Source organism: Mus pahari, chromosome 2, assembly GCF_900095145.1.
Source record: "Mus pahari chromosome 2, PAHARI_EIJ_v1.1, whole genome shotgun sequence".
In the NCBI taxonomy this organism is placed as follows: domain Eukaryota; kingdom Metazoa; phylum Chordata; class Mammalia; order Rodentia; family Muridae; genus Mus; species Mus pahari.
The window spans coordinates 107,464,015-107,482,226 of record NC_034591.1 but is presented as its reverse complement, the minus strand read 5'-3'; the positions used below and the strand labels follow the sequence as shown (position 1 = coordinate 107,482,226).

At 50.6% G+C, this 18,212-nt stretch overlaps 1 long non-coding RNA gene across 1 annotated transcript; it reads left to right on the top strand.

The window, feature by feature from the left end:
• The first annotated feature begins 5,888 nt into the window (after window positions 1-5,888).
• LOC115063411 lies at window positions 5,889-16,864 on the top strand. Its single transcript, XR_003843279.1, has 3 exons — window positions 5,889-6,441; window positions 14,138-14,211; window positions 16,650-16,864. It is a non-coding gene; the product is annotated as an uncharacterized LOC115063411 (long non-coding RNA).
• The last annotated feature ends 1,348 nt before the right edge of the window (window positions 16,865-18,212 follow it).

The window sequence follows — 18,212 nt, the reverse complement described above, 5'->3', positions numbered from 1 at the left end:
GTGCTCCTCCTCCGGGCAGAGAAGAGGCGGGCCCTAGGGGCCCGCCCAGCCTAGATCTCTCCAATCATAGGAGACCCTCCGGCCAGGCCCCCAGATATGACCAATCAGGGGATCTTTCCCTAGTCCCTAGAATGGGGTGAGGGATTTGGGAAGTGGACTAGCAGAACCAAGCTCAGGTCATCCGTCCGTTTGCGGGGACCTTGCTCCCCAGAGGGCTCCCGCTTTCCCTTCTGCAAAATGGGCCACCATCGTCTATAAAAAGCACCGTGCAGCGACAGACGCGTCCTCAAAAGGCTGAGTACCCTTAGCTAGGTTGGAGACCTCCCCGCCTCTCCACACACGCCCCCATTCCGGGTTGAGTTCATTGCCTAGCATGCCCAGAGCCTAGCTGGTCACCCACGGTCCGGAGCCAGCCGCTGATTCACCAGACCAGACTGCGATGGGACTTCAGTGGGCCTCAGTCCTGAAACTGGAGATGGCATAGACCCAGGAGTGAGGAGGCAAGGAGGCGGGAAGCAGGAGGCGGGTCTAATCTGCTGTAGGTGGGACCTATGAAAAGTGCAGCTGGGAAGGTAGGCAAAGGGCAAGCCCTAGCTGTGTGGCCTAGTCCCTGCCTTCAGGCTTTATGTTATCTGGGTCATTTCCTTCACCCAAGCGTGGAAGCTAGGAGCACTCCCACGCTGATGACTGAGACATGCAAGGTCACCTATCTGCTGTGGACCTGGGTTTGTGTCCTGGTGGGCCTGAGGTTCTGAATCCCATGCCCTTCCCACCTCTTCACGGCCTCCTGTTTTCTTCTCAGAAGTTCTCCTCTGGCCCTTCCACCTTGTCACAGACCCCCTCCCTGGGCAGAGTCATTGTCTTACTTGAGAAAAGTCAGAAGACAATACAGGGTCCAGTGACATGCCCACCACTTCCTGATCAAAGCTCTGTTCTGCAGGCTCCCTCCCAAGGGTCCCCCCCCCCAACTACTCCATTAACCACCCAGCCACTCAAATCACCTCTGAGTCTCCTTCTTACTCAAGCTCTTCCCCCTCTTCAGTACAACAGGCTGGCTCTGCCTCAAGCAGACCCTTGGATTGAGATAGCAGGCACCTTTGTCTCTTACCAGTCAGACAATGATGGGCTCTGGGTTGCTCAGCCCAAACGTATTGTACCCCTCCACACAACCTAAGAAGCCTATTGGGCTCCTCCGTGCCCCCCCCTCCCAGTTACTGCCGATAGAGAACTAACCATACACTCGGTGCCCCCTGTCCTCGGTGTATCTGGTCTCCCACCAGACTGTAAGCTCTCTGAGATCAGGAAATGCAACAGTTGTCTTTCCTGCTTCCTCATCAAGGTAGATAATAGTTGCTCAAAAAGTCCTCCAGGACTCACAGACTTTTGCGTGCTGTTTACTATCCCCATAGTTAGGAAGCTCCTGCTACTAACACACCACATCTTCAGAGAAGCTGTCCCTAAACTGCAGCCCTGGGCTGGGGCTCTAACTTTCCTTTAGGACCCTCCAGTTTCAGTGTTATTCATCTTATGCCACCCACAAGAGTATGCGATGACCTACCACTGGGTGGCATGCTTGCAGGTAAAGGGATAAAATCTGGACATAACATGATTAAATGTCAGTCTTGGTGTCTCTGTGCTCTGCAGTTGTAATGGAGTTGGCAGGAGGGTGGGTGATGGAATCCCCCAAAGGCCAGCCTGGAAGCTGACTGTCAAAAACAAGATCTAGGGCAATCTGCAGGGATCCGTTCTAGTAGAGGCACTGAGCGGAAAGGGGGGCATAAGCAGAGTTTCCTGTAGTAATGGGGGCCTCTATGCTACTTTTCTCATTTACAAAACTGCTCAACAAAAGCAATGTAAGGGAAGAAGAGCTTGTTAGTGCTCATGGTTTGAGGGTACGGCCCTGTCCATTGTGCCTTTGCAAAGGCATGTGGTAGGTGTTTGAGCCAGCTGGTCACATGGCATCTGCAGTCAGGAAGCAGAGAGTGGAGAATTCTGTGTTCAGCTTGCTCTCTCCTTTTTATGCAATACTGAACCTCAGCCCATAGCAGGCTGCCACCCACCCACCCACATTTAATAGGGACAGGGGGTCTTCATGGAACTTGAATCTAGAAACTCCTTCACAGTTGTTGCCAGAGGTTTGTTTCCAGGGAGACCTGAAATTCCATAAAATGTTCAGCTGCCACAATGAGGTTCATGAAAGACACACAAAGTTTTTTAGAACACATGCTGGAAAGAAGGCCAGCAGGGATGCACAGGGTTAGCAAGAGTGCCAAAGAAGATGCCCCTGACTCTCCAGATTTAACTGGCAGGAAGTGTCACAGATGCAGATGCAGATGCAGGCTGTGCTTCCTGAAGGGTAACAGAGAGAGGAGCTCAAAGCGCAGAGCCAAGAGTCTGGGCCTTACTGTCTCCACCATTCGCTTCCAACAGCAGAGTGCTTGTCCTAGGTCTGTCCCCACGCTGGCATACCTGCTCTGGGAGCCTGTCCCCAGGCTAGCATTCCTGCCCAGAGGGGCTACACTTGAGGGACTGACCAAGATATTGGGGTGCATGTCGGACTCTTGCCTGTCTTTTGAGCGTCTTGCTGTTATTCGGTGTGGAAAGCAGCTCTGACTTGCAACTGTGGCACTGCCTGCCAGTTGAATGGGCCCCAGGGAAGTGATGAGGGGGTGAAGGTTTATTCTCTGAGCTGAGGTCAGGCTGACCTTGAACTGGGAATCTTCCTGTGTCTGCCTCCTATGTATGGGATTATGGTTCCCTTCATAGTGCTCAGCTCGGTGAGTTGGTTCTGTACGCGGGGGAAGTGTCAATGACTGGGGCTGGTACCCAGGCTGTGACAGTTGGAAAAGCTTTGAAACCCCTCCTTTAGGACCTGTGGACTCTTATTTCCTCCCATGAGCATAGGCTGGATATAATGACTTGTTTCCAACAAAGGGAGAATGGCAGAAGCCACATTGTGTGGATTTTGGATTCATGCCTTCACAGACAAACAGAGAAACAGGTTTGAGGTCAGAGAGTGGCAGAGCCAGCCTGTGTCCCAGCCTGTATGACACTCAGTGGGATGACCACTCTACCCCACCATGCCAGCAGTGCCCAGCAGTTGCATGGAGTGGCGTCCTACACAAACCACACTCCAATGTCATACTCCCATGCTTCTCTGTATCTTTCTATGGGAGCAGAGGATGCTCCCTTTTGTCTTAAACCCACCGTCTCTATTAAGGATGTGGATGAATCATCATGGGGGGTATAGGTGGACAAGCACAGACAGGACACTTGCTGGAGCTCTCTGCAGGGCCCTATGGCTATGGCTAGGTCCCCAGGAAGAATGGTCTGAACTGGCCAATCTCTAGGCCAAGGGCAAGTAGATGGAGGGAATGGGGGGATGGGGGAATGGAGGGTTGGAAGGGATGAGAGCTAGGGAGTGGGGAAGGGCTGCTGCTTAATTCTGAAGTAGTTAGAAGGGGCTGTCGGGCTCAGAAGCTGGGGCACAGGTGATCAGATGAGCAGAACAACTTTTCTTCTGTTGTATAAGCATGATTCAACTGGTTCTGGAACTCACTGGATACGAGGAAACATTAACCTGGCCAGGGCTATGACCTTGGGAAGTCAAGGTGAGCAGTGTAAGTGGCCCAAACTTTGTTTTGTTTTGTGGAGACAGGGTCTCACTGTGTATGCTCAGGTTAGCCTAAACCTTGGGGCTGATCCCTTAGCTCAGCCTCCTGAGGGTGGGATTACAGGTGGGCATCACCAAACCCAGCGACAAACGCTCTTTTGGGGCAGAGTTCTCTTCTCTTTTGGGCCCTCCTCCTATTCAGGCACCTGCATCCCACCTTGTGAGACACATCTGACACCCTACTCCTTTTTTTCCAGAGGTCACAGTGGCCACTGTATTTCCCCCCGGGAAGAGCCCAACATGTGCTTTTGACACAGAAGGTAAAAGCAGGTGTTGGTGTCAGACCCCACTCTAGTTTTACCTTGAGCCAGAGGTCATGGTACCTGAAACCACAGTGTCATTCTTACAGGAGAGATGAGGTGTGATCTGGAAGTTCAAGGCCCTCTTCACACCATACCTCAACAGCCTTGGGTGGAGCCTGTGGGCATTGTCAGGTCAAACCCTAATATCCCAGTGCCCAGGAGAGCAGACCTACAGATGACCTCCATGGGCTGACCCAGAGAGAGGCCAGTGCTGCCTCCCCAACCCAGGGGGAGATGATGAGGGGAGCTCAGCAGAAGTCAAAGGAGAGGATTGCTAAGAAAGCAGGTTTGGCAAGTGAACTGGATCAGGAAGAAGTGAGAAGTTCCCAGCCAGGGAACAGAGAGAAAGGTTCAAGGTGTGTTCAGGGAGGGGCGGAGTCAGCTGGGAGGGATGAAGCCCAGCTCACCAGACAGCAGTGGAGAAGCTGGAAAGGTCAGGGGTCACCAGCAGCAGTGTCACTGGACATTGTTCCAGTGGTAGCCAGACCTTCTGATTTTGTAAGACAATCCTCGAGAAGCGTCTTGGTAACTAACAGATTCTCAACTGCCATTTTCTTTTTATATAAAAAAAATTCAAGAGATATAATTTAGACTATAAAAAGGCAGAAAATCAGATCAGTGATGACAAGGATGAGTCTTGAGTTTGTTGGACTGAATGAGGTTAAGTCGTACTAGCTGAAATACACTGGAATACACCAGAATCAAAAGGGCCTAACGATTCCTCATAGGTGAGGTCCCTAGGAGTCGTGGGGGGTGGTGTTTAAAGTGGGTGGCTTTATTTGGGAACCAGAAAAGCCTGGTGAGGGGCTGAGCAGGATGGTGGAGGCAGGATGATGAGGGTGAGGGAGAGGATGAAAGAGGGTGAGGGAGGGGAAAATGGAGGGTGAGGGAGGGATGATGGTGGGTGAGGGAGGGGATGATGGAGGGTGAGGGAGGGATGATGGTGGGTTTAGGGGATGACTATATAATAGTGGACTCATCGAATGTGGCAGAACTAGAGGCTTGGAAATGGCTAATGTGGAAGCAGGAGAATTAGGATTTTAAGGTCACCCTTTGTTTCCTAGAGAGTTCAAGGGTAGCCAGAGTTATAGGAGATGCTGTCTCACAAAACAAAACAAAAAGCAAAAAGACAATCTCCACTGACCATGACCTTAACTTCATCCATTAAATAAACAAACCAACCAACCATTTGGCATTAAACCCAAAATGCATAAAGGATCCACATGACCTTGTATCGCCACCCTTAAAGCAGAAACAGTGAAGAATCCACACACGAGTAGAGGCAGGGACCTGGAAAGTATGGACAAGAAATAGCACCCCACCACAGCGTAATGGTCCCCAGACCCCCAAGCCCTCTAGGGGAAGAAACTTGGAGCCTTAGCAGCAGCCAGAGGACAGAATGTAGGGTGGCCATAGCCAAGTAACACAGTAACCACAGGGGACACCTCCTGTTCTGCTACAGGGTGTGTTTAGGGCTTGGTCCTCAGAGTGGCATCATTGGAGTGGGAACCTTTTCGAGGTGGACCCTTGTGGGAAGTCCAGATGGCTCCGGGACCCTGGTGCCCATTTCTCCCCTCTGCTCCCTGTCTCACGATGTAAGCTCTCTGTTCTCCTATGCCCCAGACCAAAGGCCAAGCAAGGGGCCAAGTAATCACTGAGTGAAATCTCCAAAGGAATGTGGTGAAATAACCCTTTCTCTTTATCAGTCAATTACTTTATTACAGTGATGGCAGCTAGCCCAACAACACACCTCCCTCCCTCTCTCCTCTGATTAGCCAGGACTTTCTGTTGGACTCAGCTGTGGGCACAGGCCTTGCAGGTCAGTCCTCAGGCATGTGCCCAGGGAGGGCTAGGAATGGACATAGCACATTCGGTGTCAGGAGGAAGTCCAACCCCAGTGACAAAATGGGGACAGGTCATGTGATCCTGCAGTGACAGGCGTGGGTGTGGTAGAGTTAGGGACAGAACAGAGTCAACCCCACTCATGAGGCTGGAAGCTCAAGGATGAAAAGGGGACAGTGACAGTAGCGAGCCAACTCCACCCACAAGGCTGGAAGCTCAAGGACAAGGGGCAGGCAGACCTAGATGAATTCCTGGCATGTGGCTCTGTGGTACAGCGTTTACCTGGCACTTGATGTAGTTGGGAGGCAGGCTCACCCATTTAGCTCCCTCTGCCTTGTACCCGGGGATTCCCAGTAGCTGTCTTAGCTGGAAGCCACCTGCTAGGCAAAAGACACTGGGCAGCATAGACAGCTGAGGTCTGCAGCATGCAGTGTGGGCAGAGTGAATTCAGGGGCTCTGTGCAACCAGGCGTGTGAGCAATACAGGAGGCCAGCATGTCAAGCTTGGGGACAAAGTTGCTGGTGTAGGTCCTCTAGAACTTCAGAGAGGGAACTGTGTTCCAATGATGGGCAGAGCCAGTGCAGAGGCTGAACAAGTTCGAAGGGTCTGGCTTGGGAGAAGAAGGTAAGCAAAGGGTGTCTGGGAGGGGGGGTGGGCTTAAGGAGGGAGTGTATGAATTTAAAAGCCACAGGAAAGGACTCAACTGAGAAGGTGAAGTTAGATGTACAAGAAAAGGAAGAATTTGCAGTCTCTCCAGTTTCTAGGAAGGATGGGTTGTTGTTGGCAGAGGCATCTACAAACAGTTTCGGGAACAGTCTTTCTGACTCCTTAACTAGGAGAGCAGGAGACAAAGGATATGGGTGGGTGGAAGGATAAATAAATGGGGGCATTTAAAGAAGGATACACACACACACACACACACACACGTCTATAGATGGAAAGATACATGAATGAGCAGACAGCCAAATAGCATGAGTAGCCTAGCTTGCTTTCTATTGCTTTGATAAAACACCATGATCGGAAGCAAGTTGGAGGACAGGGGTTATTTGGCTTACGGGTCCCAGTCCCAGTCCAAAAGGGAAATCAGAGTGGGAACCCAAGGTAGGGACTTGAAGCAGAAGCCATGGGGGAACACATTGCTTATCGGCTTGTTCCCCATGACTTACTCAGCTGTTTCTCATATGATCCCAAACCACTTGTCTGGGTTAGCACTGGCTGCACTGGGCCAATCTGATGGAGGCATTTCTTTCAACTGAGGTCCCTATTCCCAGATGACTCTAGCTTATGTCAAGTTGACTAAATGAATAATAAATAGAAAAGTAAAATAATCAGAACTGGAATAAAGAGAAAGGGAGGGAGGAAGAGATGCGTATATAGGTGTGGAGGGATGGCTAGAAGGGAGGTGGGGATAGAGGGTGAATGTAAGAATGGATGTAAAGATGAGTGACTCTGTAGGTGGATAGAAGGGGGAAAGGCAGAAGGAGATGAGGAGGAGGAGGAGGACTACACAGATGGGTGTGTGGGTGGATGGATCGGGGATGGAGAGGTGGATGAATGGTAGGTTTCCTTTATCTGTGTTTTGTGTTAGTACAAGATGGGTGATCCTACCATATGGCTTCTCTGCCCTCTCTAAAGGAGGGAGGGAGGGAGGGAGGGAGGGAGGGAGGGGAAATATGAGAATGAATCTTGGTTGGGCTTGTCTGCTGAAGTGGGACAGCAAAAATCCAGGGGAAGTAGTGGATGACAATATCAATGCTGGATGAGGTAAACCCTACCTTGAAATGAGGTGGGAGGAGAGAACAGATAGCTGTCCACATTAGCTGTCCTCTGACCTCCATGCCCCACCACAGCCTGTGAGCGCCCACACTCACACACGCAGGTGAAGGTCTGGGAGAGTTGCACTTCACTGCGGATTCATGTGAGAACCTTTGCTTCTCAAGAAGGCCCTGACCTGTAGCCATCTCCGTTTTCCTTCCAGGCTGTTCTGGAAAGATCTAGAAGCCGTATTTAACTGGCAGTGACACATGTAGCCACTTGTGGGGTTTGCCCTCTCTCTGTACTGCTCAGTTCCAATCAGGCCTGTTGGGGAGGAGATGGAACAGCCTGTGGAAAGTCACCTTACTTTCCTGGAGACCTTTCCTGCACAGTGGCTGTCCCTGTGGTCTGGCTCGGGGACACTGTGCTAGTCAGCTTCCAGCCCCTGCAGGAGCAGAGGCTGCCTCAGCCTAGGGGCTTGCCTGGTGTCCCCACAAGAGGTCAGTCACTGGAGTGGGAGGTCTCCACAGTCAAGGCAGCCAACAGGTAGGACTTTCCAGGCCTTGGACACGTAGACTCATTTCAAATGGTTCCCAAGAAGGTTCCATGGAATGAAGAGCCAGCCATGGGGCCCACTGCTGTGGAGGCAGGAGGCTTTCTCGGCTTCTGCTTCATTATCCTCTCAGTCTATTCCCAGATCCCAGGCTCTCTCTCCAGGATGCTGTGACAAGCCTCACAGTTACTCCCTCTCAGTTACTTGCCATTCATGAAGATGACCATTCCCCTAAACCCCTTTCCATGAGTGCCAGTCACCCTTCAGCTCCTCCCTCACGGTGGCTTTCCTAACTGTTCCTCTCAGAGTGCATGCCCCTTTCCTTTGCTAGTCTGTGTTCAGGCCCACCCACCATCTCTGATTGGATGAACAAACCCACCCTACAGGTAGAGATGGCTCCTTCTGCTCGCCCCATCTTCCGCAGCGATGAGAGATGCTGAAAGGGACTGGCCAGCTCGTCATGAGACTGATCCCACAGAAAGCTGTTACTTAGATAAAGGCCTCTAGACAGATGTCATCCATAGTCAGAATGAGGTCCTATTAGACAGTTCACTCAGCCATCTCTACTTGGACTTGTCCCAGAGCTGCAGGGCTGGCGACTCAGTGCCCTTTATGTGCCGTATTATCCTGACCACCGGAGCTCCACAGGCATGCCCTGTCTCTTTCTTGAGTCCCATGAGGCATTAACATATTTATTTTGTATGTGGGGTAGTGATGGGGGGAGACGTTTGCAACCCCAAGTGCCCAACTGCATTCCCACATCTCCCTGGAAACCCTTCTTTGTTCTCCATAGTCTGCCAGCCGCTCTGAGAAGGTCCCTTCAGGGCTGAAGCATTTGAGAAGTCAGGGCCGATGTTGAGAATTCTATAACTCCCTCCCTCCAATGCGCAGACGGTCGAGTCGCAGAGTATTGCAGTGGGCGAGCCGTTGCTTGGAAGGGCACTGCCCTGGAGAGCCAGGACCTGAGATTTGGAGCAGGAGGGAAACAAGCCCTAAGGTGTCGAATCCCTGGGTTATGTCATTCAGTCTGTTCTGGCCTCTCCTGACTGAGGGGACCTGGATGCAGGGCCCGAGTCAGGTAGCCAGGCAGACAGCTCTTCAGACTTCTACTTCTCCTCAGCAAAGGGAGCTCAGGGAGAACAAAAGCAGCCACGGAGGCACATGGATGGGAGCTCCCATGTGTCCTGTGGTTGTTTATGAGCTGCCTGATTCAGGATTCTCCCTCCAGCGGCAGATCCCAGGAAGGGACATTTGTCAGTTCACCTTGGTCTCCATATCACCCAGGCCTGTCTGCAGGAAGATGATCGCAGTCATTCTGCAGATAGATACATGACCCCAGACACCCCCTGGGTCCCAGCAACTTGTAATGCTCCCACTTGTACCCAATCCTGAAGATGGCAGACAGGATCCAGTCAGGTAAGGCCAGGGCAACTTACCCCCGGTAGGTCCTGCTGGCTTGGGAAGCTGGGGCTCAGCTGAGAAGGGAGAAAGGGAGAGCAGAGTGGCAGACTCTAGTTTCCAGTCTGGGCTAGGCTCTGGTTTCCATCCCTGGCTAGGCTCTGGTAGCCCATGTTGAGCAACCACTAGCTTGTACCCACTGTGTTGTATCAAAGTCCCTGGGCTCTCCTGTTGTGTGCCTAAGGCAGTTCCAGGAAGGGTAGCTGTGGGAATTCCTGTGTGGGAATCTATAGGTTCCCCCTGGAACACGTGCTTATAGAATGTCATTACTGGTCAGATGGTACAAGCCAGCGAAGTCACCCTCCCGTGAAGCACTGCTCCCAGGCACAAAGCTGGTAATTGGTGTAGGAAGTTAGTTCCCCATGAGTGTGGGCACCTGAGAGGACCACTCCTGTTGTCACTATCACCACGCTGAGGCAGAAAGGCCATCGAACTCAGCCACCATTGAAACAAGCCACCGCTGTGGAAGCAGTGGGCCTCCTGTATTTATTGCTTATCCCCTTCAGCCCATCCCAGCACATCCTGCATGCCATGGTCCTGAAAAGCTGACTGGGACAATGCAGGAACTGTGAATGGGCAGACACATATGGAAAAGCTGGGATGGGGTGGACTGCGTTTGCTGTGGTGGGGCCCAGGGAAGCAGGATTAGGTAGTTCCATACGGAGGTCTCTGCTGGGGAGGAGTCTCAGGTTGCAGTCCTGGAGGAGGAAGCTGCCGTTGCTCATCTTTGCACCCGATGGTCAATAATTTGTAAACACTGATTCTTGGACCAGAGGGTGACTTTGCAATCCCTTAGAGCCTTGCTTGGGGAAGGCTTTGCCACTCTGCTGGATCTGAGGCAATGGCTCCTTGATATGGCTCTGCCCTTGTCAGCAACACACACTCACTCAGGAATTCACACATACCCGTCCCTCGCTCCCTCACTACAAATGTGTGCCTGGGTCCCCTCCATCCTAAAAAAAAATCCTTCTTTAATTTAATTTTTGTCTCACATCTTACCTCCTCCGTTGTTCTGTTTCACACCTCTAACACTTTTCTCCTTGGCTTTGGGGAAAAGACCTGGAGTCAGGACACTGGAATTTGTACATGCTGAGCACATGGAAGTTTTCCCTAGAGACAAGTGTGGCCTGTAGATAGCGTCTCCCTTCCACAGGCTGAGGTTCCTTTGCCTTGGCCAATGCCACTCATGAATGCAATGATCTACTAACCTCTGTAGAGGAAGGGGGTAGCTAGAAACCCTTGCCAGGCCAGTCAGAACTGTGCTACCCCAGGGCTGCTAGGTTCTCCTGGGAGGTCATCAGCCCGTGTGGCCTGGGCACTCAGAGCATACAGGCTTGGCAGAGCTGCCCACTGTCAGCTGTTCTCATGAACAGAGCAGGGCAACTTGCTCACTTGGCATCGGCGTGGTTCTCCACTGTTGCTGCCGTTGGCACGTACTTCAGTCTCCTTCAGAGACTCACCAGACTGGCCACCTCCGCTTCCATTTTATATCAAGTGCACTGTGCAGTGAGGTTGTGGTGGCAAAGGAGAACATGCCCAGTCCTTCAAAAGCAGAACCACATTGTCAATTTTGCTGGAAACCTCCCAGGTCACAAAGGTCTATCAGGGAGCTCATTTTGCAACCTGTCCCAGCCTCCCTGGAGGGTTGTACCAGGAACTGGATGTACCCAAGGAGTTGATGCTGTTTCCAGACAATTGTGTTATCATGAAGCTATACTCATTTGGTTTAAAAGAGTGGTTGCTAGGACACACAAGCGACTCCTGTATGTACTGGCACCCCACTGATGTTCTTTGGTCTTATTGTGACTTGAGAGTGCCTGCTGCTTCTCTAAAGGAGGGCTACACATGTCTGAGGACACCAGCTCTCAGCCAGTGGATTGTGGCGTTGTGAAGTTTAGATGTCTACTCCTGCTTGTTAAACATGGTGATAAAAGCCCATAGGGAGGGCTGCGTGCACTTGCTCTTCTGTGGGTTGCGTATATGGTGGTAGTCAAAGGCTGCTGGGGCCGCCAGTTAACTGGAACTGGCTGGATGCCTTGAGGTGATTGAGCTACTATCACTAGGCACCTCAGCAAAATCCTCATTGAGCCACTGTTGGGAGACCCTGGCAGGAGCTATGACCTCTTATATCTTGGCCGCAGAAGGATACTTCTGTCTTGATCCCTTGGCAAGGCAAGTCAATAAGGCTAAGACCAAGAAGCAAGGTAGGAGGGACTGGAGGAACATGGAGAGGGGTAGCACCAGAGGAGATGCTGGTGTTGTATATGTGTAATAGCTACACACCCACTAAAAACAAAGGCAAGATGACTAGATGACATGGCGATTCATCTTAGCTGTCCTTAAGAGATGGCAGTCACTTGTCATGCTGCTGCTCCCTTTATTACCGGGATTTGGAACCAAACCTGCAGTGTGGTAGAGGTCAAGCCCACATGTGTTTGGCTTTCATAAAACCTTGGCTAGGTCTCGTTTTTAAAATAATTTCATTGCCAAAAAAATTTCCATTCTAATCCTAGTGTCCCCTAAACTCACACTTCCCATCAAGTTATGGCCTACTGGGAATGCTTTTTAAGTCTCCGGTCTGTCGGCTCGCTTGTGCACATTAGCCCTTTGTTCACTCACAGCAAGGCCAGAGGCATTTCCAGATATGGCCAAAGCTCTTACTAGGACGTTGGAGAAAGATGGGAAGGGACATCCTGCCTCAGGCACAGCACCCTGTCAGGTGAGGTACTGTGAGCGCACTCAGCAGTTCTGGCCACTAGAGGGAGCCCGGGGCTCGCTGCTGGGTACTGTGTGCTGCTGGACTCCATAGCAGAGGCTTCTAATCCAGTGCTCTGTGCCTGGCTGCTTAACTCCACTGCACCCCACTCCTTCTTATCTGTTGCGGGGTGGGGGTGGGTAGGTAAGGGAGGGGGTAAGGGAGAGATTGAGGGAGGCAGGGAGAGAAAGGTGGAGAGAGAGAGAGAGAGAGAGAGAGAGAGAGAGAGAGAGAGAGAGAGAGAGAGAGAATGAATCAGATCTGCCTTAGGCATGGTAGGCAAGCTAAGTGAGAATTTGCATGTCATATCCGAGTCCTCCATTTTATTGCATATTTTTATGTACCATAGGTGTAATTAGGACTCCTTTGAATCAGGTTACTGGGTTTTTTAATTTGTGCACTCCATTGCTGAACCTGGGAAACAATCCATGTGTCATAAACAGAAGGGAACTGCAATCAACGTCACAGCCCACTCCCGGGTTCTTACAGTGTCGTCTCGGGTCAGCTGAGAGGCAACGCTTACGTAGACCTCCAAGTCTCCAAGCTCCTTGCTACCTGGAGTTTCTCTTTGGGCAGCTTAAAACATCCTAGGTCAAGTGGTGCCACCTGGATTTCTCAGCAGCTTTGGGGGCAGAGGCAGGGGGATCGTGAATTTGAAGGCAGCCTGGGCTCTGAGGACACAGTCTTTCCATGTATCACAGCAGGGTACCTCCAGCAGTGTCTCCCCTCCGAGCACTTCTGTGGACTTCCAGTCCTTGTGTTTGGAGGCTGCGTGGGTGCCTGGCTCCTAACCTTCAATCTGAGCTCCATGTCCACCTTAAACCTCACCCTGGTGGTGGAATCCTACATCCAACCACACACCTGGCCATGCCATCGGGAGGTCTGATTGGCTTCTCAGTTTAGCTACATGACTCTTCATCCTTGTAGCTTTAACTCTCTAGCTTCCACCTCCCCTGTTAAGGCAGTATTTATTCCTTGGTCCCCAGCGGGCCAGAGACCATACTTAGCCTGGCACTAGTTTCTTCTGCACAGCTCACTGCTCCACTCACAGCTTACACTGCTGTGCTATGGTAACTGATATCCCCAAATCCCAGAGACTCTGAACAGATGTTTCCATCTGCTTTTATTTCTGTGGCCCTCAGCCCAGCTGAGTCTCTGTTCATGTCTTCTTCATGCCAGAGGCAAAGCTGAAGCATCCGGCCTAATGAAGCTGGCAGGTCATGGCTGGAGGGAAGAGCAGTGACAACCCTGGCAGCCCCTTAGGGTTTAGCTTCCTCTGTGACAGTGAAGACCCACCCCAGGTGGGCAGCTGGCTTCTTATGAACTATTGGGGACAGCGACACCTACCTCAGGTCTTCATAGATGTGTGTGTAATGTTGACAACGGTCGCTGGCCACAGCAGCTTCTCTATGGATGTAGGATCCACATGGCTTATGAGGGTCAAAAAGACGTACCATCAAGGGGCGCTGTCTTAGTTACTTTTAAATTGTTGTGACAAGACACAGTACCAAGGCAACTGATAGAAGGAAAGCTTTGTTGGCAGAGGGCAAGTTCATGACCACTGTGGCAGGAAACAAGGCAATAGGCAGGCAGGAATGATGCTGGAGCAGTAGCTAAGAGCTTACATGTCAAGACCACAACCATCAGACAGACAGACAGACAGACAGACAGACAGACAGACAGACAGACAGACAGACAGACAGGTACTAACTGGAAATGGTGTGCATCTTTAAAATGTAAAAGTTTACTGTGACACACATCTTCCAACAAGGTCATATCTCTTAATCTTTCCTAAATAGTTCCGACAGCTGGCGACTAAGCATTCAAACACATGAGCCTGTTGAGAGGCCACTCCCATTCAAAACCACACAATGTAAGTACACAACTGGGAAATATCAAAGAAGGGCTGGAGAGCTGCCTCAGTGGTTAGGAGCATTTGCCACTTTTGCAGTGGCCTGGGCTTGATTCCCAAGACACACATGGTAGCTCACAACTGTCTGCGACTGTAATCCCAGGGGATCTAAGACCTTTTTCTGGCCTCTACAGGTATCTGGCACCCACAAGGTGCATAGACATATATGCAGGCAAATACTCATATACATTAAAGAAAACAAATTAGAAAATGGGGACCACATGACCTGTAGCCCAGGCAAGTCCCTAGGAGCGAGGCTGAGGGCACAGCTATGGTGGGAAAAGAGGGTCATAAAAAACAGACATACCCACAAAAGTTCACCACAAAATTCCTACCCACAAAGTTTTCATTTAAAAGCCCAGAGTTCACCACAAAGTACCACAGCTGTGCATAGCTCTCGAGGCCTCCAGGACAGGCTGCTATGTTTAAAAAGAAAACAATGAAAATTCCGGATCTTCCTTGCATGAAAAGAGCAGAGAGTAGAATACATATTCCCATTCATTCCGGTTTGTATTGCTGTAATAGTGTGGGAATCACAAAAGCCGGTTCAAGCTCCTCTGGGGACACAGGAGGGCCAGGTAGAAGGGGCTGTAAAGTTTTCAAAGCATTTTTTTTTTCATCTTGAGGTTTGAAGCATGTGAGTGTATTACTTGTTCCCTCACAGGGACCATGCTGAGCACACCTCCTCAGACTCTGAGTTTGCAGCAAGGAACAGTCCCTATGACAGCACACCTCCTCAGCTGCCTTCTGCCATTTCTGTGGCCCTGCAGAGCAAACCCTCCTCCCTACACACACACACACACACACACACACACACACACACACACACACACACACAGGCACACACTTCCAGGGTAGAATGACACTGGTCTGAGATCACCAGCCCCACAGATCTTGGCAGAACCAACTTGCAGGTCTAATTTGTATGGCAGAGGCATCCTGCTCCCTGGCCATGGTCCTGGCATGGCAACTCTCCCAGAAAAGCAGAGAACAAGGAGCTTTGTCCTGTCACAGACAGGGACACAAAGGCCCGGAAACATGGACTGACTATAAGGAGGGGGGCACCTATGTGGCCATTTGGCCTGCTGGGGACCCCTGCCTAGGGACCCCTGCCTGTTGCCAAGGAGCTTATGGCCTCTCACCTCCCTGGACCCTGGACCACAAGCCCTAGGGTGCAGAGAGCTTTTGCTTTGCAGCCAAGTGCACGCAGTCTTGACTCAAAAGACCTGTCTCCAAGGAAATGGGCCTTCCCGTCCACGGGTCCCAATGTCTAAAGGGGACAGAAGGGGTATGTCCTGTGGTTCTGGAAGGATCCTACAGTATCGTCACCATTTATAAGCATTAGGGTACAGAGGAGGGGCTAGGTGTCACCATCTCCCACCCAGAAACCGTGTTTCAAAAGATGGTGATGCGTGAGACTTGCACACACATTTGCCATCACAGCTGGGTGGAGACATCAGACACAAACGGCCCTGCTCCCCTCTTGCCCAGTCTCTTGCTGTTCATTCTGCCACCCAAGGTCTACAGGCTGGAGTGGAGGATGTATGTTCTTTGGGTGTGGCCACTGTGCTGTTCTCTCTGTCTGTTGACTTATTCATTGCAAAGGTAAGCCAGACCTCTGCCCTCCTGTGCCCAGGGACACTTGCCTAGCCGTTAGCACTAATGCCACAAGACAATCCCCCTTAGCCCGCGAGCTCTGTGCTGCACATGCATCTCTTCAGAGCCACCCTAGGAGCCTCTGTCTCTCTGCCTATCTGTCTGTGTCTGTCTGTCTGTGTCTGTGCCTCTCTGTTTCTCTCTCTGTCTGTCTCTCTGTCTCTGTCTCTCTGTCTCTGTCTCTCTGTGTCTCTGTGTCTCTCTCTCTCCCCTGTGGTGGTTGTAAGATCCCTGTTGTAATCTTTCTCCTTTACTTCTAAAAAAATTTTTTTTGTTTTATGTACGGTTCAAGTCACTGGCTTTGCTTTCAAGTGTTTTAAATTTTTAATATCTCTCTCTCTCTCTCTCTCTCTCTCTCTCTCTTCTCTTTTTTTACTGAAAGGTTTATTTTTTAACTATGTGTATGTTGTCTGCATCTGTGTGAGTATATACCACTCAAGCACAGTGGAACAATGTGGAGGCCAGAAGAGGGTATTAGATCCCCCTGTTGCTAGAGCTTCAGGCAGTTGTGTGAGGCCAGACATGACTGCTGGAAGAACCATTCAGGCCTTAACCACTGAGCCATCTGGCCATCTCACCAGCCCCTACCCCTACTCTCTCCTTGCTCACTCTGTCTCTGGCGGAAAAATCAAAGGTTACTACCCTTGTGAAGTAGTTTCTTCAGAGTCTTTCTAGATTTTCTCTCTGATTCTCTGCTAAAATATGCTCATCTAACCTGTGTTCTTTTCTCTCTTCCGTTACAGAGCTTCTGTTGACCTTTGACCACATCCAGTCTGTGTTCTACCCACTGAGGACATCTATATTTAATGTCTTACATTTTTATCATCTTGCTCAGGGTTAAGACTGCATCACATTGCCCCTTCTCCCGCCTGCCGCCTGCTGTCTTCCATAGGAATCTCAGTACATTCATTCAGTCTGGTCTGCCTCCCTGTCAGTCACCTGAGTCACGTCCTGCCTGGGTGGTTTTTTTTTTTTTTTTTTTTTTCCTTGATCCTGCAGACTATGGCTTTTCCTTTTAGGATATTTTGAAACTTTTTGCTGAAAGCCAGACCTGAGGCATTGGTTGACAGGAGTGGTGTTTGGTACTAAATGCTATGTAAACTTGGCTGGGAGTGGAGCTGTGTTTAACATTGTGTAATGTCTTAGGGTTTCTGTCACTGTGAAGAGATGCCATGATCATGGCAAAATCATGGTTTTTTCGAGACAGGGTTTCTCTGTGTAGCCCTGGTTGTCCTGGAACTCACTCTGTAGACCAGGCTGGCCTTGAACTCAGAAATCTGCCTGCCTCTGCCTCCCAAGTGCTGGGATTAAAGGTGTGCGCCACCACGCCCGGTGGCAACTCTTATAAAAACAAATCAAAACATTTAATTGGGGCTCGCTTACAGGTTCAGAGGTTTAGTCCATTATCAATATGGAAGAAAGCATGGCTGCATGCAGGCAGACATGGTGCTGGAAAGGTAGCTGAGAGCTCTACAACCGGATCTGCCCAGTAGGAAGAGAGAGCGACACTGAGTCTAGCTTGAGTTTCTGAAACTTCAAAGCTCAGTGACACACTTTCTTCAACAAGGCCACACCTGCTCCAATAAGGCCACACCCACAATAATGACACTCCCTGTGGCTAGAGGGGGGCCATTTTCATTCAAACCACCACTCTGACAATGTCAGTAGCTTCAAAGTCCTCTCCATCTCTCTTTCTCTCTGGACATCTTGACAGTGGTAGCCCTGGCTGTCCTGGAACTCACTATGTAGACCAGGTTGGCCTCGAACTCACAGAGATCCTCCTGCCTTTGCCCTCAAGTGCTGGGAGTAAAGGTGCATTCCAACATGCCCAACTCTACTCTGTTCTTCTGATTCTTCTGTCATCTTTGCGTTTCTCTGAGAGCTTTTTACAACTGTGTCTAATTTATTTAGTGTAGTATATGTATGGGTGCGAAATATGCCATGTGAGGGGTATTAGGAGGTCAGAGGTCAGTTCTCTCTTTCCACCGAGTGGATCCTGGGTATAGAACTTAGGTCATCAAACTTGGCAACAAGTACCTTTGTCCACTGAGGAGGGGGGCCCCCAAAGCACTTCTGAAACAGAGTCTTTGTCTTGCAGCTCTTTCAACTATAACCCCTGACCCCAGGCTGTAGCCTGCTTAATATGGGGAGAGGATCTGTCTCCTGAGAAGGGTAGTCTTGGGTGTGGCCATCAGAGATCTTTCTGGAAAAACCCCGCCCTCTCTCCAGCTTAGGTGAAACACAAAGCCAGATTTCAGGGCTGGAAGGCTGGCTTCATTTTGCACCAGACAACAATCTGGCAAAGT